At 38.0% G+C, this 22,320-nt stretch overlaps 1 protein-coding gene and 1 pseudogene across 1 annotated transcript in view; both read left to right on the top strand.

Annotated features, from left to right (window-relative positions):
• LOC148946825 (cartilage oligomeric matrix protein-like) overlaps nucleotides 1–22,320 on the top strand; it is a 262,924-nt gene that overhangs the window by 62,993 nt on the left and 177,611 nt on the right. The window lies entirely within an intron of this gene.
• LOC148946826 (uncharacterized) overlaps nucleotides 21,582–22,320 on the top strand; it is a 30,629-nt pseudogene continuing 29,890 nt past the window's right edge.

The following is a 22,320-nucleotide window of genomic DNA, read 5'->3' as shown; positions in this document are numbered from 1 at the left end:
AAGTTTTGATTACAATTTATGCAACCACGAAATCTATTATTCACGCTGATTCTAAATATGCAAAATGTACTAATTTTGGAGTGGTTCATCATTGCTGTTAGAACATGAAAATTTTGTGTGGCTTTATAAACATGAATTAAATTCTCTAAAAGGAGTGTGATCTTGATGGGAATTATTGATTGAATTCAAAATGTATGGAAGCCCTCAATTGTGGAGGCAATAGTTTCACTTGAATAATAATACTTCACTTCGAAAAGCCAACAAACTAAATGAACTTCTTTTTCCCGATGCATTGCCGTACAAAAGTAAAATATTTGTTTGAAGAGTCAGGTTTGATTAGGATGGGGGTAGCTTCTCTCATTTTTAGCGTAACCCTGGACATGCTATTACAACGAATAGAAATTAAATAAAAAAACAATTTTTGTAAATTAAAGTGAACGGTAACGTTAAAACCCAAAACGAACAGAAATTAATACATATATGAGGAAGACTACTCCTCCTTAACCTTCCTTTACGCTAGAGTTTGACATTTTGTCTCAAATATCTGAGGACAGCTTTTCGACACAAGGGCCGTTGAATTTTAATAACAATTAATTTTAAAGCACTATAAAACTTCCGCTTAAAGAACACACTGTTGAGGAGGGGCAGCTTCGTCAAATGAGGAATAGTTGATACTGGTGCGTTATATGGGCCTTTACAAGGAAACCAGTCTCGAAAAACCCGCCAGAAGGGTTAATACAATAGACCGCTATAGAGTAATGCAATGCAAAGCGTGGTTTTCACTGCGTTTATGATATTTAACCTGTTTTTTTTTTGGGGGGGGGGGTTAAGGGGGGAAGGATAAGGGTACCGAGGTTAGGTTACGTATTTAATATATGCTATGCTTTACCCCCCCCCCCCGAATTTCCAAAAATAAAGCCCAAATTTGTTTATAAACTATTATATATTAATCCTATTTTATTTTATTACATTAACATTAACCAAACTTGACTTTTTAGAAAGGCTCATATAATGCACTAGTACCGAATAGTTTTAGGTTTGCTCTTTAATTCCATTTGAAAAAAAACTTCTGTTTTTATTTAATCTAAATTAGACTTAGGGTAAATCGAAACTTTAGGACAAAATTGCCCTGATGTAGTCTTCGTACGACTAAATACCGGGCGGTTCATGAGCTTCTCATAGTAAAGACTAGTAAATAGTAATGTAATCTAAAAAGAGAGACGCATAATCAGGTATAGGCCTATTTAATGTTTAACACACTGCATGATTTCTCAATAAGTAAGACTCGTTAATGGTTAGTGGTGATTAGCAGGATAGCTGACGACGTGCACATTAAATTATAGGCATCGTATATCATGGGCTTGGAATAAACTTACAATTTAACTAGTAGCCTGGGTAGGGCCAATTAATCACAGGGGTGGTCATCACAAACACGGTTTGTTATCCTTGTGATTTCGAAACTTTTGATAGTTAATTCATGGCTGAAGATGTGTCAAGTTTGATGTGACTTATCTGAGATTTGATTAATTGTCATCTGAGATTAGAACATAATATGTTCTAATCTCAGATGACAATTTATGTAATAAGAACATTACTTATCGTGGCCAATGCGAATTTCACAATTTCACACCTGGAATTTCATGATTTTGGGTTAATTTGTGGCAGGTTTGGCTCTACAAAATACATCTATGTATTATTTTTATTTCTGAGGACGGGGGCTAACAAAATTTGCCATACTGTAGAAGGGTGCCGGCAGAAAATTTTCCAGGGGGGGGGGCAGACGCAAAAACAACAGTGGTGGTTGGGTGACAGTTTAAATGGTTTACGGCACCAAAATATGACTTTACCCCGAAGAGGACGAATTTGCAATCATTTTAAAATCCTGAGAAGCTAATTGATTTAAAAGTATGTAACCTCTGTTTAGTTCTTTATTTGTATGCCTTTTATATTGGCAGATGTAATGGTTTACGTAAATTCCAAAGATAGTCGATAAACGTTGGTACATGATCTTTATTAAATGATTTGAGAATACACATCGGAGAAAATAAGGTAGCACAAGAACAACTAACTACAACGAAGGCGAAAGATGGACTGCCTTTAGAAGTGAACCAAGAGTATAACTTTCCTGGAACGGAAGTTCCAGCTATCGGTTCTTCGACCATACCTGGCAACGAGCCGTTTCCCACGACTAGCCGTAGTCCCGAGAGCCCCCCCTGGCCCACTCTCGTTGACACATAAATGGTCAAACAACCAAGAAATGAGACACCCGGAAAAGCTTCTCGAATTGATGTTCTAAATACTTTACAGATTCTCCCCCCTGTTTTAAGTTAAATTTCCCAAACTTGGCTTATCTTCTTCTCATTAAACCCTCAAACTTTAATTGAATTCAAAACATTCCCTTCCCAAATTATTCACTTCTCACCTGCTAACATTCTATAGCATGAACTAGTAAACAATTACATAATACAAACACTACACAGTACTTGCATAAGTAAAAACTTACATAGTATAAACGAACCACACTAACAACAGTAGTCGGAAACTTGATATTTTAACACTTCATTTTTATCTGGATCCAGTAAAATAGACTTGTTCCCCATACCCCTGAATTTGATGAGGACAAGGAAAGTTCGGATTGTGTATAAACTTCGGTCTGGGGCAAAAGGAATGACCGAGAAAGGCTAATTAATCCTGAAAATACCAGCGACAAATAAATGAAATGGCATTTCTTTTCGTTTTAAGCTCTTAGTGTTGCTCCTTACTTTCAGTTGAAAAAAACCTGTTTTATTTTCTTTATATAATGAAGATCAGAGATATACAATTTTCTAAGGGCAATGGAAGAAGTATGGCAATTAAAGTAAAAGTATTTAAAAATGAGAAAACTAATTAGTTACGAAAAATACAGAAAGCAATAGCCTACTTACAATAACTAAGATACAAACTCCCAGCATTAAGTTCTGTTGAGCAATACCGAAGCGTTGGACTGGTATTTTTTTTAACAATTAGTTACAAACACTTTTTCCACAAAACAAGTTTTTCAAGGAAAAGTAAAGAACTCCATTAAACAAAAAATGAGCAAAAATAAAATCAAGAAATCTATCAAGCGTGAAACTACCACAAATCAGCATCGATAAATAAATGAAACCCAAAACGAACAGAAATTACAATAAATAACAGAGTCAAACTCAAAACGAGCAGAAATTAACTTAAGTTGGGCTCAAAACCCCTATGCCTTCCCAAGGCCAGAACATAATTTGCACTTTACTGACAAAAATATAAATGTTTTTACTTTTGTAACTTTAATAAATCAAATAATATTAACATTTTGATTACTAAATATCAGTATATGTATATTAAACTTACAATGCACATTCGTTTGTACTTTTTCAGTTAAGTGCAAATTATGTTCTGGCCTTGGGAAGGTATGGGGGGTTTTGAGCCCAACTTATGTTAATATCTGCTCGTTTTGACTTTGACTCGGTTATTTATTGTAGTTTCTGTTCGTTTTGGGTTTCATTTATTTATCGATGCTGATTTGTCGTAGTTTCGCGCTTGGTAGATTATTTGATTTCATTTTTGCTCATTTTTAGTTTAATGGAGTTCTTTACTTTTCTTTGAAAAACTTGTTTTGTGGAAAATTTTTTGTAATTAATTTCTGTTCGTTTTATATTGACATAGCCTTTTCAGGGGAAAAAAAATAATGCGTTAAATCTTTTCGTTTTTTTAAAGACTTAATAGTTTGGCCTGCTATTTGTATGCTTTTGAAACGTTTTCAGCAATTTTTAACAACATGCATCCTTTAAAAATGTGGACACAAATAGTACTGTTTGATTTAGTTTCATACCTCCTCTAGTTGACCTGAAATGGAAAACATGATACCATTCACAAAAAAATATGTTTACTTTCTTTGATTGCTTGGATACACTTACGCTATTTTGATTTCGTTAAATTTCAAGAGCAGAAGTATCCCCGAAAGTTTGAACATAATACCCTCAGTCGTTCTTGGGATACTGCTGAGATGCCTTATTGGGAATTAGCATTAACACCGCATTTTGGTTTAATCTTAAGGCAACATTTAGTTTTTAAACATAAAGGCAAATGGGAGGGTAAGCGTGGGAGGGGAATTAGTTTCCCTCCAATCACTTTCGACTATTAAAAAGGTCATCAGCCCTTTCTATTTTCAATCGATTGAGTCCTTTCCGAAGTTCCTACGACAACTCCTTCGATACAAAGTGCCCTGGTCTAAACAACAACAACAACAAAAAATAAATCATTATACCCATATCGATCTTTACTAGCCTTCAAGCCTTTCAATTACTTTTGACTATTAAAAAGGGCACTAAGCCTTTCTATAAACACCTTATATGCCCCCAAGCCATAAATTACAACCCTTACCCTAAGGGCTGTGAGGGTGGTTGTCATCCTCTAAGACCTAATTTCCAGAACGTTCAACTAGGTTGAACAAAATGGCTATCTCAAAATTCTTATTGGATGTGTTTGGGAAAATGGTGGGCGCGAAAGGGGTGCTAGTCGCTCTCCAATAACTCTCAACTATTAAAAAAGGTACTAGACGTTTTAATTTCCAATCAGATGAGCCCTTTTGAAGTTTCTACGACAACGCTTTCTATAAAAACCTTATATGCCCCCAGGGCATAACTTATAACCCTTGCCTTGAGGGCTGGGGGGAGGCGGAGGAGCGGGGAGGTTGTCATCCTCAAAGACCTAGTTTCCAGAACTGTCTACTACGTTGAACAAAATGGCTATCTAAAAATTTTGATTGGATGTGTTAGGGGGAGTGGTGGGCCCGAGAGGAGGGTTAGTTACCTTCTAATCACTTTCGACTATTAAAAAGGACACTAGCCCTCTCAATTTACAATTGAATGAACCCCTTTTGAAGTTTCTACGAAACAACTATCTATAAAAACATTATATGCCCCCAGGGCATAACTTAAAACCTTTGCCCTGGGGGCTCTGGGGGGTTTGTCAGCCTTAAAGTCAAAATTTCCAGAACTTTCAACTACGTTCAACAAAATTACTACCTCTAAACTTTGATTGAATGTTTCTGGGGAAATGGTGGGCGTGAGAGGGGGGTTAATTACTCTCCACTCACTTTCGACCACAGTATATATAATAGCAGTATGATCTTTCCCTATCTCACCCATTATAAAAACCTGGACCGAGGTGCGAGTGCTCCAGAGAACGTATAAACATAAGCGACATTAGATCTTTTCACGGGTAGACAAGTCAGATCTCTCTTGAACGCGAACTTGGCTTCAACGTTGGAACACTAATTTTGAAGAAACTAATTTTAAATTAATTTATTCCAATACATACATGAAAATCGGTAATTAGTAGTGCAATGTTATTATTAGATGTTCTTAGGAATTAAAAATAAGTTTCGAAGTCTCAAGTTGGTTTCAAAGGCATTTTGAGAAAGTTTCTGCCAAAATAAGTGTTCCAGGGTAATTGGACCGCTGATGGTAGATCAAATGAGAGGAGCTGTTTGTACGCGCCGATATAAGTATATATATATATATATATATATATATATATATATATATATATATATATATATATATATATATATACACTACGAAAACTTTACGAAAAGAAATTTTTTTTTTAAGAAAAGTAAAGGCCATATTAAATTTAAGATTAGTATAAATAGAAGCCTACAATAACTCAAACTAACAAAGACCAGAAATTATTATTAAAGAATAAAAAAGGAAAGGAGAATAATTGGTATAGCTGTAACACTGCATATAAATTTATATAAATGTATATATAGTCGGCTGTAATAATGCAAAAGGTAAATATAACATTGGTTTAAGAATGGAAAGAACGACAAAGAATGAATTTACAACCATAATCAAGTTAAAAATAAGTTTCATTTGAACAATGCCATAAAACGATGACATTTGATTATGATATTTGGTGCTTCGCATTGATATTTCAGTTTTAAAAGTTTTATCTATTTTCTGAAACATCCCTAAGAATTTTACGAAAAACACTTCTTAACAGACGTTTGGTATTTTCTTGGATAGGGCTATTGTGGCAACTTTTACCACAGCAACCAATAATTAGAACCCAAGTCCTAAAATTGGTCTCAATCAGGAGGAACCCTTATCGCTATCTAAATTCACAAAATGCAAAGATTTTCAAACAGAGGCGTTTATTGTTTAAAGTTCAGGAAAGGTCTGCCCATTTAATACGAAAACATTGATTGAAAACGAAACTAGTCTTATCTCGGCTCTCCGCCAAAACAGGTAATTAGCCTTTTCAAGTTTCACCGGAACTACAATCTGAGAAAATAAATATCACGACATGAAAAAAAATGATAAACCATCCAGTGGCGGATCCAGAGGGAGCGGGGGGGTGAGGGGTGCCCCTCCTAAAGTAGTCTAAAGTAGTGTAATTTTCCTAATTAACGCAAGTTTGCATTAATTAAACTTGCTTCTAACGTAAGTTTATTGGATCAACCTATTTTGCGCCCCCCTAAAAAATCCTGGATCCGCCCCTGAAACCATCACACCTATTCCACCAGCTATTATAAGAAGAAAAATTTCCTTATTTTCACAAATTTCATCAACCCCCCACCCCCTTTTTTTTTATAAAATCCTACATAGGCCAATCAGTTGAGTACACTGTATATAAATAATAGATTAAGTCATAATTTGTATATAAATTAAGTCATACCTGTGAGATGGGACAGTTGCAAACCACTTGGCCGGCTCACCAAGTTTTTTTCTGCTTTCGCAATTACGAATAATGCAATTTCTAACCATGTCTCATTGATTGACGCATACACACTAACCCGCTAATGCATAAATAAGGGGGAGGAGCTTTTTGTTCGCACCGAGAATGAAGAGCCAGAAATCATCTGCGGTAAACTTACTGCATAATTATATAAACTGTGCTTTCGACTATTAAAAAGGGCAATTTTGATTTCCAATCAAATGAGCCCTTTTTGAAATTTCTACAACAACTTTCTATATAAACCTTATATGCCCCCAGGGCATAACTTACAAAATACAAATATTAACGAAGACCACACTGCCTTTCCATATCAAATAAACACAAATTAAAAACAACAGGGAATTTTTTTTTTTTTTAAGACAGTGCAATTTAAATCGGTGAATATTTCGGCCCTATGTTCAAGGGCCGTCTTCAGTACAACATTAAAGAAATATATATATATATATATATATATATATATATATATATATATATATAAACAACTTACATTAAAATACGAAGTTTAAAGCTAAAAATGTTCTTAAAAAATTTTAAAACAGCCCCAGAATCCTTACTTCAACGAAGTTCAACCAGGACTGATATATAAAATGATGAAAGAGGATGAATTCATTCAAACGAAATAAAATAAAATTATTAACTGCAAGTTTTCAAAGCTAATCTTGCTTTTTTAGCAGCTAGTCTTAAAGGCCTTTTTGTAACGGGTTCAATACAATTGTCAATTGGTTTAATAATATATTTTGTTAGATCATTTTAAATTAAATTTGAGTATAAAGAATTCAGTGAATATTCTCCAAAGTCCCTATTTAAGGAAATATTTTTATTTATTTTGAGCCTAATTTCGATTGATTCCCGGACTACCTGTTTTATCCCCAAATCACTACTAATGAGAGAAGATTTTTCGAAAAGTATTGTGTGGCTGGGATTATCAAATACGTGGCTAGCTAAAGCAGAATCAAAGCCTTGGCTTCTCATTAAACCCCAAACTTTAATTGAATTCAAAACATTCCCTTCCCAAATTATTCACTTCTCGCCTACTAACATTCTACAGCATGAACTAGTAAACAATTACATAATACAAACACTACACAATACTTGCATAAGTAAAAACTTACATAGTATAAACGAACCACACTAACAACAGTAGTCGGAAACTGGATATTTTAACACTTCATTTTTCTTTGTATACTTTAAAATAGACTTGTTCCCCATACCCCTGAATTTGATGAGGACAAGGACAGTTGGGATTATGTATAAACTTTGAATTAGGGCAAAAGGAATGACCGGGAAAGGCTAATTAATCCTGAAGATACCAGCGACAAATAAATGAAATTGCAGAAACTCTAAAAATCATACCATGCAGCACTGACATTAAGATATTATTCCCAATAAAATCCTCGGGGTTTTATTGCTGCGGAACGCCTCGGTTTAGACCTATTTGGTTTTTCTTTACTAGCTTGTGGTTCAACAAATGGCAGTGCTACTGGGGATTTCTCTACATTATTATTGGTGCTACTCTCCCGGACAGTATTACTTGTAGGACTAGTATGTTTCGACAAAATAGTAGATACATTAGTCATGTCATGATGAGTATCCCCTGTGTTTACATCCACAAATAATGGGTTGATGGTATTGGACTCCTGGACTGTTAATTCCCCGTTTTGGCTTCTTGATTCTAAGTAGGCGGTGCTTGAGTTACCTTTATTTCTTAAACTTTGTTGCTGTGCTACTGGTACATCTATACATAAAGAAATTTCTTTTAAACGCTGACCTAAACGCCCAACATCATTTAATGTCTTTTCCGATTCTTTAGTGATTGGTTTATTACTTACATGCTCAGAGGACTCTGTATTTTTTGCCATAAATACTGAGGGGCCTTTGACTGGTTTCATTAGTCTGGTGTTTACTATTCTTTTGGTACCTGTACATCTAGGTCATTTAGTAGAACAACTTGGTTTGGTTGTATTACTTTTATTATTATATATGGACCGCGAAATTTTAATTTTAAACCTTTGCATGTCATATCCTGAACATAGGTAATGTCTCCCTCTTTCAACCTTGGAATTTTTGTGTTGTTTTTATTATATTGTCCGGCCTGAACTTCTCTTGATTTTTCGATTTCCTTGCGACAAACACTATGGAGGTAGAAAAGCTGTTGGACTTGGCTAGCTGCAAATTCTTCGTAACTGTTGAAGTCGTCCCGTCGCGGTCGCAGAAACTTTAAATCAAGATAGGAAATCGGTTGTCGACCGAACATAAGTTGGAATTGTTGAAATTTTGTGGTTGATGAAATAGCGCTATTGAGAACCAGGTGAATACTTGAAATATACTCCGACCAATTAGACTTGGATTCATAACAGTAGGCCTTGCATATGTTTTTGCAAGCCTTTACTCGGTTTTCACATAAACCATTCGAAAATGGGTTATAGCCACTAGAAAATCGGTGATCAATCTTGTGCTTAGCACAGAAATCATCCACCACTTTAGAACGGTAATTTGCAAGTTTATCCGTGAGCAATATATCAAATAACCCAAAATAAGAAATATTTTTTTCATTTGAAAACTTCAAAGTCGACTTTGCGGAAATATTCTTTACACTCTCATGAACAACAAATTTCGTGAAATGTTCTACAGCTACTGTTACATGATCAAACTCTTCATCCGTTTTCGGTAATGGCCCAGAAGTGCCCTTACTCCTTATGTGACCGACCCGAGAAGGATCTTCACTCCGACCTAACGGTGGATGGGGGATTTCATGGAATTTATTTTTCCGGAGACACACATGACAATTTCTACAAACTATATCTACTCTTTTCCCCATATTTTTGAAATTACAATAAGCCTGAAGATTTTGTAGCGTCTTTTGGCTACTTAAATGTGCACTTAGTAGGGGATGTTAATGAGCTAATTTAATCGTAGTGTCAATCAGCATTTCGGGGATCATCAGTTTTGGTGTTTGTGCACATTCTAGATCTCCCTTTATACTGGATTTGTAGTACAATACACCATCACTCATGAACATTCCATCGACAAGATGTTTCAGCCATGGTATTTTTTCCAATTTTGTCCTTGTTTCTTCAACAAGAACTTCATCCCAAGAGGCATCAAAACCGTCCTGCGATGCATCAACCTCATCTCGCGGGACATTAAAACCAGCTCCCTCTCCCTGGGTAGCCAAACCGCCCTGCGAGGCATCATTACCATCTCGCAGTGCATCAAAACCATCCGGTGAGGCATCATTACCATCTCACGGGACATTAAAACCGGCTCCCTTTTCTTGGGTAGCCAAACCGCCCTGCGAGGCATCAGTACCATCTCGCAGTGCAACAAAACCATCCCGTGAGGCATCAGTACCATCCCACGGGACCTTAAAACCCGCTCCCTTTTCCTGGGTAGCCAAACCACCCTGCGAGGCATCAGTACCATCTCTTAGTGCAACAAAACCATCCAGTGAGGCATCAGTACCATCCCTCGGGCCCTAGAAACCAGCTCTCTGTGCCTGGGGAGCCAAACCGTCCTGCGAGTCATCAGTACCATCTCGCAGTGCAACAAAACCATCCCGTGAGGCATCAGTACCATCCTACGGGACCTTAAAACCAGCTCCCTTTTCCTGGGTAGCGATACAGACCTTTGACCTTTTTCCTTTCAGCCCAAGAGATTCAATTAAAGTTTTTAATGTGGCGTCTTCTCTTTGAAGTTTTCCCATATGTTTGTGGTCTAAACCTAAATAATTAATCTCTTTAAATTTTTCTGGTGCGGCAAAAAATTCTAACTCATCATCCGTCATTAAAAAGGGTCTATTATCATCTACAATCTTTTTCGCTGGTCGAGACAGTATGTCGGCAGCGTGGTTTTTCCCTGGTATATGGTGCCAGTTATAAACGGGACTGTCTCATACTAGCGGAGTTCTGTACAGATTGGATGACCTATACTTACAAGTACTGGCAATGTAATTGCTTCACAATCGAGTAGAAAAATTAATTACCTTACACCGATAAATATCAAACATTGTTTTATATATTTTAACCCTCCGCCTAGCTCACCTGCCCTGTTATCCATTTTACTAAATTGGTGCGAAAGAACTTTACTGAATATGGAGACTAGCCTAAACCGTCCGGTGACATCTATCTGTAGAAGGAAACCGCCAAAAGCTTCACCGGATGTATCTACCGCAATCGAAAATGAAGCGTTCTCTGATAGATCAGGGAACAATAAAAATACAGAGTTTGGGTTGCTTATTTCTATTTTTAACGAGTCAAAACTCTCTTGTTCATCTTTTCCCCAAGACCATTTTGACTCTTTTCTGAGTGGCTTCGTTAGTGGTGCCGATAATTTTGCGTATTTCAAATAGAAGGAGCGGTACCAATTTGTTTGCCCTAAGAAACTTCTAAGTTCCACTATATCTCTGGGAGGTTGAATGACTATTATGGCGTCAAGTTTGTTCTTGAGCGGCGCAATGCCCGCTGGAGTCACTTCATGTCCTAATAGTTCCAGACGCTCAGTGAAGAATTGGCATTTATTCCTTCCCAATTTAACATTATTTTGCAAAAGCCTTTCAAACACTTTTTCAAGGTCTGCCAAATGTTCATTATCGTCACCCCTACTCGCAACACAAATATCATCAATGTATAATGTCACAATATTTCCAAAAGTTTCGGTATCAAATAAAATGCTAGCCCACTGACAAAAGGCTCGAGGGGAGATATTTGACCCTTGTGGACACTTCGTAAAATTGTACATTTTTCCTTCCGGTGAGTTAAATGAAAAATATTTTTGTGAATCTTTAAGTAATTCGACATTATAATACGCATGCTTCAAGTCCAAAATGGAGTATTTATTTTTGGAGCTTAATTTCTGAAGGACTTTTTTGATAAGAGGCATAGACCACGCTGAATCTTGGATCATTTTATTAATACCTCTCATATCCCAAATTATTCTCGAGTTATCCAAATTCCATTTGTGATTTGGAGCAATCTCACCATTTTTCGCCTTTCCAATTAGGAAAACGGGGCTACAAAATTCACTTCGTCCAGGTCTGATGACGCCAGCCTTTAAAAGCGCAGCGATATGCTTTTGTAGGACGTCTTGCATGGCAAGTGGTAAATTGAATGATTTTGGTTGTGGAGGTGGACCATTTGGATCAATTAGCCTACAACTTTGTATTTAAACAGGTCATTCTTTCCTATGTCATAACTATGGCGCGAAAAAATTTGTTTATATTTAACTAGAAGGCTGCGCACTTTACCTTTCAATAAAGGCTTACCAGTGAGATAATCTAGTTGGAAACCGTTAATAAAAGTGTCATCATCCCATTCCTCCTTTTTTGACGAAATTCTCTCGGTTTCTATTTTTATATCTGCCGTAGCGGCCTCAATCAATTCATTAGAAATTTTTTCAAACTCTTCTAAAATCGTGCGGCGAGACAGTTTTATTACCGTGTCCCCATCATTTAAGATAGCCACCAAACTAGTATTACGAGTGACCACGTGTACTGAACATACTAAATCATCTAAAGGGTAGAATAAAACTGTAGAACTGTTTACAACGTCATTACTATCTCTGGATCTAAAATTTAATTGAATAATTTTCATAGTTCCGGGGCCAACTGAAACGGCTTTTGGTAATACAACATTACCTGTACAATACGACTGATAATTGCAGGGGTTATTCTGTTTAGCTGATAACCCAAATGTAATGGTATTTGTATGGAGGTTAATTGTGGAATTCAGAGGATGCAAAATGTCCCATCCAAAAATTACCTCATAACCCACATTAGGAAAAATACAAAACTCCCAATCTAAACGCTTCTGTCGGTTCTTGTCGGAAACGCAAAGCGGAAGCATAACTTTCCCAGTAATTGGCAGTGACTCGGACCCTAGTGGTTTTATACGAGCTAACGTTGGCATACAATTTTGTCGAAATTTAGGGGAGATTCGGTTAAACAGTCTATTACTACTTGTCTAACTATGACAACCTGAATCTAAAAATGCAGACCACTATCTAACCTTGCTTTATGTTGTGGAGCATTGGGACATGAATTTTATCATTTAGCTTGGCAAGTCACCCCAGATCGTCACTAACTTCTTCTTGGTGTCCCCCCCCCGCCTGTGATTGAATTGTTTGCTATTGCTAGTTAAAACATCACTGTAATCTAATATTATTTGCTCTATTGGTTTAAATTGAACATTTAACTTAGTGGTAGGAATCTTTTGGGGTATAATTTTACTACCAACCATTTCCCCCAGTTTTGGTCGGTTCACTCGTTTCCCGGAGTAGCACTTCTACGAGTATTCGCTCTTTCGCAATGGGCTCAAATATGTCCATATTCCTTACAAAAATAGCACTGTATATTTTCATGACGCGTATCCCTCTTTTCATACGACCTATTATCCCAACAATTAACCGCTGGGTGCCCTGGATGTCCTCTTGTACCTGTATTTTGATAGTATTGGGCTAGAGTCTGTCCATATTCCTTACAAAAATAGAACTGTATATTTTCATGACGCGTCTCCCTCTTTTCATACGACCTATTATCCCAACAATTAACCGCTGGGTGACCTGGTTTTCCTGGATCCGCATTTTTGATAGCATTCCGTAACGCTGTGTCTCCTCCCGCAAGTAAGACACTCTTTTCTTCTCTCATCAGAATAACTATCCCTACTATGCCCCCTATCGTAACTTACCCGACCACGAACACTTCCTCGCCCACGGCCTTGAAAACCTTCATCTTTGAGTCCGAATTTCACCCTCGTCAGAGCAGAAAGATATTCGTCGGAAGAAGACGACGTCTCTCCTTCCCCCACTATCTGTTCATATTGTTTTGCAACCTTGTACGCATCCTCTAAACAAAAAATTTCTGCGCTATGCTCTAACAAATAGCGTTTGTAGGACGGTCTGATCCCCTCCTTGAATGCATTAAGAGCAAGTCTTCCAAGGACTAAACCGTCCTCACTGGCTTCTAAGGACACCCTATATAATCCTTCTAAGTTTTGTATCCTTTTATAGAACAGATATACCGTTTCATCCTTAAATTGAATCGCGCCTACAAACTCTGCAACCATTTTGCCTACTGTTTTGCCTGGGGCATATACTACAAGTTATTCACGTTTTAAACTTGACAAATTCGTAATCGAGGGATCCAGATCCTCAAAAAAGGGGCGAAACAACCCATGGGCCAAAAGTGACGCGGTCTGTAAGGCTCTTGAATTAGACCAATTTAACAACAACTGAAATTTTTGTAACTGCGAAACAAACACAATTATTTTTCCGCTTTCTGCCTTTGTGAGTGGTGTTATTACTGAAAGAGGGTCAATTAGCGATCCTATTACTTGGGACTGTTGAAGCTGTTCTATTGGAGGATTAATTGGGGTGGTGCTCAGGGGAATTGGAGGGTTTGTTGGGACCCATGTCTTGATCTTTTGAAGGTAATCAAAAAGTTCATCTTGATCGAAATCAGGATCATTTGGGTCAAATAAAAGAGGTGGAAATATGCCATTTCCCCTCCACTGTTTTACAAAATCAAAAGCAACCTTTTTGTTATATCCAGTTTCCGCCGGATCGAGAATAGGAATAAAAACTGACATATTGAGATTAAAATTTGAAAAGCAGTTATTCTAAAAATCTAAATATTTGTTTTAAACACCGTTCTTTAATTACGGACGCTAAATTTTGGGCAATAACTTCACTTCTAACAACAACGGTCTAATAAAATTTACTGGGTTGTTTAATCGTGGTAAATCACTTACGAAAGATAGTGCTTTCCAGATCCAATTGTAGTTGGTTTCAATTAAATCCCTAGCGTCAAATGTAGTCACAATTGAGAATTAATTTTCGATTATTGAATTCAAAATGTTAAATTTTGGTTGGAAACTGTCAAATGTAGATCACACGTCGACTGTATAAAATCAGGTAAAATAAACCACCAACCGTAGAATCGCTAAGTGAAGGTAGAAATCAACCAGAGACTCTCAGTTGTAGAAATTTGAATTAGTAGGTAGGAGCTATCGCGAGGAACTCCATATTAGGCATTGTGTAACAGCCTATTTCAAAATGTTCATTTAAAAGAAAGTGTTTCTCAAGAAGGCGCTTTGAAATGAAGGAAGTTCAATAGCTCGTAACGTTTCGATGTCTTATTAATCAGTCTTTTGCAGTATTTGCAGCTCAATATCACAGTCTGGTAGCGGGCAAAATACTCTTCAATATGTTGCCAGTATTTAGCATAAGATGTCGTAAATACTTATAACGGTCACTCAAATGTCACTTGGAGGTTTTCCCCTAGTGATATATGCTCCACTAGTATTAACCGCTTGCCACCACTCTGTAAACCTCTATTTAAGTTCTTTCTATATGCCCTTTTATAATTGGCAGATGTAATGGTTTACGTAAATTCCAAAGATAGACGATAAACGTTGGTACATGGTCTTTATTAAATAACGTGAGAATACACATAGAGAAAATAAGGTAGCACACGAACAACTAACTACGACGAAGGCGAGAGATGGACTCCCTTTAGAAATGAGCGGAGAATGTAATTTTCCTGGAACGGAAGTTCCAGGCCTGGGAACGACCACTTTCCCACGACTAGCTTTAGTCCCAAGAGCTCCCCCCTGGACCGCTATCGTTGACACATAAATCCCCAACTAACTACGAAATGAGATACCCGGAAAAGCTTCTCGAATTGATGTTAAATACTTTACACCAACATCGTTCTTTACTTAGGCAGCGCTATTGCGCTGCCTATGATAGAAGGCATTTGAGACATTTATTGGGATTTTTCTAATGAGCAATGCGTTATTTTACTAAACATTTAGTGAAAATTTTTGAAGCGAAATATACTTGTTTACCTAGGAACAACAGATATATTATCAAAACTAAATTAAATCGTCACTATGTCTGAAGAAATTTATCATTAAGGAAAATAACACAGTTTCCTATCACTTAATACAAAACCCACCTATTCCTCTTTTACATACCAAACTGGAAATTGTTTTCCCTCAGTTGATTTAAATCCTTACCAGCCCCCTCTCCTCCCCCAAAAAACGAATTAAATCATCCTTACCATTTCCACAAATTGGGCAAAAATAAGGACCTATCTTCGAATTCACCCTTCTGAAGAGCCTTTTCTTTTTACCGAGTGGCAAACAATTCCCCCTTGCCAGTATTGCCACCGGCGTTTCTCCTTATTAAGGCTTGTCTTAGAACCAAGTCCCCTTCCATCCCATGCTTCCTTAATCTTAGCATACAGTTTTTTTTACTTTTTTTTCACATTAACAGTCACAGTCTGATCAGTATCAATTAACATCTACAGCTATTAAAGTTGGCAAATGCAAGGCGAATAAAAGGTTAGCAACATTAGTGGTTGTAATAGTTTGAAGGAACAGCTTCCTTCTTCTATATTGCACTGCTTGGAAGAGGGGTTTCCAATACTTATTACAAATTTTATGTAGCGTGACGGTACTGTTATTTCATAATATGTGAATCATGTGAGCCTTTAGACTTAACCTTAAAGGCTGCAGCTCATGAGACAATTGAAAATAGAGTAAAAACTGCAAAAAGGCTTTCCGATGAACTTATATGTGCTGTTAATATTGGCACGAAAAGATTTTATTTGGTATATTTTGATTTTGGCTAAGTTTTTCTACTTAACTTGTCAGAAAATTATCTTATTCCCAGCTTGTCAAGCTTTTCCTATGTATACGTTCGACCTTGATACAACGTTCGACCACGACCTATCTATACAACCTCGAATTTTAAATTTATTTATTATCTAATATGCAATTTGCTAATACAAATAAAAGCCTCTATACTATTATTTAAGATATGGATTCTCTCTTTGGAGTTGGAAACAGTTGTTGCCGGGAGCTGGCTTGCACCACCTTCCTAACAACAACCTAAGAAGCTTTTTGATCTAATCTCTGGTTTCCTGGTAATTGGGTGTTAGAAAAGAGTCACTAGTGCTAAAAGATTTAATGAAGGGTTGCTTAGAAGTCGGCCTCATTGTCCAAACTCTGAAATAGGATGAGCTTTCACTTTGGTGTCATCTTACCAAGTAACGGCTATCCTAACTGCGAAAGAAACGTGAGAACGATTAGATGATCACTGTTCCATTGGATGCATGATAACGTGAAGTTTTATTTTGTACCTTTTTTTCAAATTTATGTGCCGGTGCAATTAAAATCGGTGCGCATTCCGCTTCAGTGAAACTTCAAAAGTGGTATATATATCAAGGCCGTATCCAGGGGGGGGGGGGGACCGGGTTTGACCCCCCCCCCCCCCGAAATTTTTGACCGAGTCGGAAATTATTCTAAAAAATACCTGTTAAGACTTAACATTACCAGAAAAAAATATGCTCCCACACTAAATCCTATTGCATTTTGTGGGCAAACGGTGCATATCAGCTTACGCAATTAGGTAACCGTAGGTAACCCCATGTTCACCTGAACTTGCATAGTAAATTAGGGTTAATATGCGCTATTATCTTTTTGCATTTTGTGGCATATAAAAATCTTATTGCAATTTTGTGGGTAAAAGGTTGTGATCAGCTTACACAATTAGGTAACCCCACGTTCGCCTTATTATGCAAGTGTAAACCTCATTTTAAGTTCTTTCTATATGCCCTTTTATATTGGCAGATGTGATGGTTTACGTAAATTCCAAAGATAGACGATAAACGTTGGTACATGGTCTTTATTAAATAACGTGAGAATGCACATAGAGAAAATAAGGTAGCACAAGAACAACTAGCTACGACGGAGGCGAAAGATGGACTCCCTTTAGAACTGAGCGAAGAATGTAACTTTCCTGGAACGGAAGCTCCAGCCCTGGGAACGACCCCTTTCCCACGACTAGCTTTTAGTCCCAAGAGCTCCCCCCTGGACCGCTATCGTTGACGTATAAATGCCCAACTAACTAAGAAAGGAGATACCCAGAAATGCGTCTCGAATTGATGTTAAATACTTTACAGATTCTCCCCCCTGTTTTAAGTTAACTTTTCCAAATTTGGCTTCTCCCCTTCTCATTAAACCCCCAAACTTTAATTGAATTCAAAACATTCCCTTCCCAAATTATTCACTTCTTGCCTACTAACATTCTACAGCATGAACTAGTAAACAATTACATAATACAAACACTACACAATACTTGCATAAGTAAAATCTTATAAACGAACCACACTAACAACAGTAGTCGGAAACTGGATATTTTAACACTTCATTTTTCTTTGTATGCTTTAAAATAGACTTGTTCCCCATACCCCTGAATTTGATGAGGACAAGGAAAGTTGGGATTATGTATAAACTTTGAATTAGGGCAAAATGAATGACCGGGAAAGGCTAATTAATCCTGAAAATACCAGCGACAAATAAAAGAAATTGCAAACTCTAAAAATCATACCATGCAGCAATGACGTTAAGATATTATTCCCAATAAAATCCTCGGTGTTTTATTGCTATGGAACGCCTCGGTTTTGACCTATTTGGTTTTGCTCTACTAACTTGTGGTTCGACAAATGGCAGTACTACTGTTGATATCTCTACATAACTATTATCGCTACGCATTAAAGCCATCCCGTGAGGCATCAACCTCATCGTGCGAGAGATTACAACCCGCTTCCTCTTCCGGGTTAGTCAACACGACCTGAGATTATTCATTACCATCTCGCAGTTAAGCCTATATAAACAAAAACGTGAAGCCTCTTTCAAATAAAAACCTCGCTGACAAACCGCTCCCTTTTCCGGTGGCGACCCACCGCGCGCCAAGTCCTCAGTCACAACTCGCTGTGCACTAAAAAAAAAAAACCCGTGAGGAATCAGTACCATCCCCCGGGACATTAAAACCAGCTCCCTGTTCCTGGGTAGCCAAACCGCCCTGCGAGGAATCAGTACCATCTCGCAGTGCAACAAAAAAACCATCCCGTGAGGCATCAGTACCATCCCACGGGACCTTAAAACCAGCTCCCTTTTCCTGGGTAGCCAAACCACCCTGCGAGGAATCAGTACCATCTCGCAGTGCAACAAAAAACCCATCCCGTGAGGCATCAGTACCATCCCACGGGCCCTCAAACCCAGCTCCCTTTTCCTGGGTAGCCAAACCACCCTGCGAGGAATCAGTACCATCTCGCAGTGCCTTCTCATTATCATTGAGTCCAAATTTCACCCTCGTCAGCGCAGAAAGAAATTCATCGGAAAAAGAAGACGTGTCTCCTTTCCCCACTATCTGTTCTATCTGTTCATATTGTATTGCAACCTTATACGCATCACCTAAACAAAAAAAAATTCTGCACTATTCTCTAACAAATACCGTTTGTAGGAAGGTCTGATCCACTCCTTGAATAAATTTAGAGCAAATCTTCCAAGAACTACACCATCATCCCTGGCTTCTAAGGACACCCTAAATGACCTTCCTAATCTTTGCATCCTTCTATAGAATAGATATACCCTTTTCCTTAAATTGAGCCACGCCTACAAACTCTGCAACCATGTTGCCTATTATTTTGCCTGGGGTATATACTACAAGTAATCCACCTTTTAAACTTGACAAATTTATAATCGTGGGATCCAGATTCCCAAAAAAGGAGCGAAACAAACCATGGGCAAAAAATGACGCAAAGCTTTTGAATCAGACCAATTTAACAATAACTGAAATTTTTGTAACTTTGCAACAGACTCAATTTTTGTAACTTTGTAACAAATTTTGTAACAAACTTAATTATTTTTCCACTTTCTGACTTTGTGAGTGGCGTTATTACTAAAAAAAAAAGGGGTCAATTAGCGATCCTATTACTTGGGACTGTTGAGGCTGGTCTAGTGTAGGATTAATTGGGGTAGTGCTCAGGGGAGTTAGAGGGTTTGTTGGGACCCATGTCTTGATCTTTTGAAGGTAATCATAAAGTTCATCTTGATCGAAATCAGGATCATTTGAGTCAAATAAAATAGGTGGAAATATGTCATTTCCCCTCCACTGTTTTACAAAATCAAAACCAACCTTTTTGTTATATCCAGTTTCCGCCGGATCGAGAATAGGAATAAAAACTGACATATTGAGATTAAAATTTGAAAAGCAGTTATTCTAAAAATTTAAATATTTGTTTTAAACACCGTTCTTTAATTACGGACGCTAAATTTTGGGCAATAACTTCACTTCTAACAGCAAGGGTATAATAAAATTTACTGGGTTGTTTAATCGTGGTAAATCACTTACGAAAGATAGTCCTTTCCAGATCCAATTGTAGTTGGTTTCAATTAAATCACTAGCGTCAAATGTAGTCACAAATGAGAATTAATTTTCGATTATCGAATTCAAAATGTTAAATTTTGGTTGGAAACGGTCAAATGTAGATCACACGTCGACTGTATAAAATCAGGTAAAATAAACCACCAAACGTAAAATGGCTAAGTGAAGGTAGAAATCAACAGGAGACTTTCAGTTGTAGAAATTTGAATTAGTATGTAGAAGCTATCGCAAGGAAATCCATATTGGGCATTGTGTAACAGCCGATTTCAAAATGTTCATTTAAAAGAAAGTGTTTCTCAAGAGGGCGCTTTGAATAGAAAAAAGTTCAATACCTCTTAACATTTCGATGTCTTTTTATCAGTCTTTTGTAGTATTTGCGGCTCAATATCACAAGCAATTTTGGTAGCGGGCCAAATAGCTCTTCAATATGTTGCCAGTATTTAGCGTAAGATGTCGTAAGTACTTACCCAAGAGCTCCCCCCTGGACCGCTATCGTTGACGCATAAATGCCCAACTAACTAAGAAAGGAGATACCCGGAAATGCTTCTCGAATTGATGTTAAATACTTTACACAAGGTCAGACCTTGCATAGTAAATTAGGATTAATGGGGGCTCGAGGTAAATGTTATAAGAGTGCAAGATTGTCAGTTCAGTTCAGTTCAATTTCGGACTTGGATAAGAGAAGAGTGATTTTCAACATGAAGAGGAAGTGTGACATTACGTCGTTTTTTGCGCCCAAGCGGACCAGGGATGTTTCTGACAGTGGCGTTAGCGGGACGTCTGCAGAGCAATCATTTACACCGGTGGATCTGAAGGGCACTGGAGCCATCGTTGAAGCTTCTGAATCACGGACCCTGGGACCAACTACGACGCAACAGGCACCTGCACCAACCCAGTCTCTGTCGTTGTTTGCAAATGACATCGGTCGTTTTGTCAACAAATCATCCAGTCTCGATGCAAATTCTAAACTTCGTTTGCTGAAGAGCCCTTGGACTCCAGATATCTCCTACATTTTTCAAGTAGCTGAAAAACGGAAGTTGATGTTTCAGTTAACTTGGCTCGCTCGTTTCAGTTGGTTGTCCTACTCTCCGTCTGAGGACGCTGCTTTTTGCAGATTTTGCGTTCTGTTCTCGTCAGAGACAGCTGGCAAAGGCTGCCACCAGCGCTTGGAGAATCTAGTCACCAAACCATTCAGGAACTGGAAGGGTGCGATAGAGTGCTTCACAGCTCAGCAACAAGCAGAGTTTCATAGAAACTGCATCGTATCGGCTGAAAACTTCATTTCTGTCTCGGAGAAAAGGCTGGACAATATCGTGCACCAACTAGACGCGGCAAGGAAAGCGCAGGTTCAAGAAAATCGCCAGAAGTTGCAACCAATTTCTTCTGTATGCTCTATTCTGGCGTTTAAGTATTTCTTCGGTGTCTTGTCACAATTCTGCAGTTTTTACCATACTTCCCTACTCAGGACACATAATTTAAAAGAGAGGATCAATGAAATACTACCGGATTCAAGGAGATATACTTTAACCGGACTCTGCGAAACAAGATGGGTGGAGCGCCACGATTCAGTCGTGCGTTTTCTTGAGCTGTGCCGAACAATGCTGCGATCCCTGGAAGCTCTTGAAGAGAACGGAAATGCAAAAACTTCTGCAAAAGCGGCGCAGATGCTGGACAAGATGAACCAGTCGCAATTTGTTGTGTGTCTCCATGTGGTCAAAGAGCTTTTCTGCCTCACGCTTCCACTGTGCAAGACTCTTCAGTCAGTTGACTGTGATTTGGCAGCTGCATGCAGACACATGGAAACTGTCCTTTCAAAAACAAAAGAAATACGAGGAAATGCTGCTACAGCTTTCACGTCTATTTCCGATGAAGCTCAGTGTTTTGCCAGCAACTTAGGACTGGAGATGACTCGTCCAAGGACGAGAGGTGGCCGGAGTATGCATGCAGACGATCCAGACCTTCTCAACCACTATAGAACCTCGCTCTTTATTCCTTTCCTGTACCACTTCACATACAAGCTGAAACAATGATTTGTGCTTCACCAGAAACTGCTGTCAAATCTCAGCGTCCTTTCTCCTGCCAAAATTGTCTATGTCGATCTGAAGGCATTAAACCTGGAGTCATTGGTTGAATTATATGGCGATATTCTTCCCGAGCCAGACTGTCTGAAGCAAGAAGTTGAGCTATGGCGCATCAAGTGGGAGAATGTTCCAGTATCAGAGAGGCCTACTTGTGCTGTGTCTTCGCTTCAGGCATGCGACGCCACCTTTTTTCCAAATGTTTTTCTTCTTCTGGCTGTTCTTGCGACGTTACCTGTTAGCACTGCTACTCCGGAAA

The sequence above is a fragment of the Artemia sp. Qi Xiang Cuo genome, chromosome 11 (assembly GCF_049724085.1).
Source record: "Artemia sp. Qi Xiang Cuo chromosome 11, ASM4972408v1, whole genome shotgun sequence".
Lineage (NCBI taxonomy): Eukaryota > Metazoa > Arthropoda > Branchiopoda > Anostraca > Artemiidae > Artemia > Artemia sp. Qi Xiang Cuo.
This window is presented reverse-complemented; position numbering and strand designations above follow the sequence as displayed.